Source organism: Haemaphysalis longicornis, unplaced genomic scaffold (genome assembly GCF_048455015.1).
Source record: "Haemaphysalis longicornis isolate Haplotype H1 unplaced genomic scaffold, Haemaphysalis longicornis Haplotype H1 scaffold_1, whole genome shotgun sequence".
NCBI lineage: Eukaryota > Metazoa > Arthropoda > Arachnida > Ixodida > Ixodidae > Haemaphysalis > Haemaphysalis longicornis.
In genome coordinates this window covers 220,224,203-220,226,114 of record NW_027526203.1, presented here as the reverse complement: position 1 = coordinate 220,226,114, position 1,912 = coordinate 220,224,203, and the positions used below count along the sequence as shown (strand labels likewise).

Here is a 1,912-nt window from a genome sequence, read left to right as displayed (position 1 = left end):
TTCTCTGACGTTTTGGAGATCCTCTTCGCGCCGCAGCCGTGCCGCTTCGCGTACGGCAGGGTCCTCGCGCCGTTGCCGTGACGCTTGGGCCTCTCGTTCTTCGGCCTCCCTCTCTCGTACGGCAGGATCTTGGCGGCGGCGTCGCGCAGCTTCACGGAGCGCTTCTGCCTCGCGGGCTCGCACATCTGCAGCCTTATCCATCGGGCGACTCCGAGCGCGCGCCAACAGCGAACGGATTTTATTGCAACGCTCCCCGCCATCTAGTAAACAATCCAAGAACTAAACTAGAGGTAGCCACGCCATCTAGTAAACAATCCAAGCGCATCTTTTCATCATGTACAAGTACCGCCATCTAGTAAACAATCCAAGAACTAAACTAGAGGTAGCCACGCCATCTAGTAAACAATCCAAGAACTAAACTAGAGGTGGCTACATACATACGTCGAGGATGGACAGACCCACGCCCTAAGGAGCTTCGCCCCTAAAAATACCTTGACATCAACACCCCAGAAAGTGGAGGGTGAAATAGCCCCGCCGGTAGCGTAGTGGTCATCGCACCAGACGCGTATTCTTGAGGTCGTGGGTTCGAATCCCACCTTGCGGGTATTTTTTCTCCACTTTCTTTTTTTATCTCTTTTTTTCCAAATTCCTCATCTGTTTCACTGACCTGCCACATTTTCCTCTTTGCTTCCCGAGGTTTTCTTGACTGCCAATCCTTATTTCGGTCTCAATTGAACGAGCCCCTCATTTTCCATTCTGATCCGCTACATATGTATATATCAGATAGAAATAATACTTTGGAGAAGGTAGCATGCCAACGTTTTGACAAGGGGACTCGTCTTTTTCAAGGCATGCCTTCCTTCCTTACGTGTCCCCGTCTGCGTGCGCTGGTAACCCTGTTAATATGCATCACCAACTAGCCCACCAAGCCATCCTCGTGAACCTGTCAAATGTTTTGCTCGCATTCAGAAATACTCAGTCAACTTGGCCAGACTTGACAATAAGTGAAGAAGAGGTATGCAGGATAGAAACAGGTTGAATGCTTGTGCATAGACAGTTTCGGAATCCGTGGTGAAGTGTTAAAATATTGCGTTGATTTACGAAGTCAGTCAAATACAAAAATCTGTTCCGCGAGTTTGCAGTATTTACGGAGTAAAATTGGGTGCAAGTTTATTTATATAAACGCCACGACCACACGCTTTAACGGTGTATTTATATATTCGTACAATATTTTATGAATGGTTATGTGGGCATTTCGAACTGCCGTTGGATGAGCAGCACTTTCTTAAACGGTGATTGCAGGTGCTTAAAAGGAAGAAGGGTGAACCGTCATTCCAGAAGCTGTTTATAGCCATCTTCCACCTGACATTGCTGTAGAGCTGAACATGACTGCCATTGACCAAGCCGTGAACTGATAAGAAGGCTACTGTGAACGAATTTTCGCCAGTTATTTCTTGATAAGCAAGACCCTTTGCGTCGATACAGGGGCGCATTCTGTGGCGTGTGCCCTGCGATAAGGCACATACAGCAGGTGGTGATAATGAGTGGGAGGGAAAAAATTACGATATCACTAGAAGTAGTAAAATAGGAAGTGTGCAAACACATTATGGACAAACAACAAAACAAAACTTCAGGTAAAGAAGCACGAACTGTCTCCGTCCAGATTGTTATCATTAAACGAACTTGCTCAGTGCGAACGTAAGATAGAAACCAAAGCGCAAATGGTGTCGTGTAAATCTAGTCAGCAGCCACCTGAGGGAACTGCATTAGGAATTACATTTATTAAGTGACAATTGTCTGAAAGAGTATTGACAGTGGAAATTATTATATTAACCTTCCGTAAATTATATTAAACTAAATTATTAAGTTATTAACCGTCAGGGATGAATATTGTGTTTACGATTGCAGATTC

The 1,912-nt window shown here is 45.3% G+C and overlaps 1 non-coding gene across 1 annotated transcript; it reads left to right on the top strand.

Moving 5' to 3' along the window:
- The first annotated feature begins 531 nt into the window (after positions 1-531).
- On the top strand, positions 532-604 carry Trnat-cgu (transfer RNA threonine (anticodon CGU)). Its single transcript has one exon. It is a non-coding gene; the product is annotated as a tRNA-Thr (tRNA).
- The last annotated feature ends 1,308 nt before the right edge of the window (positions 605-1,912 follow it).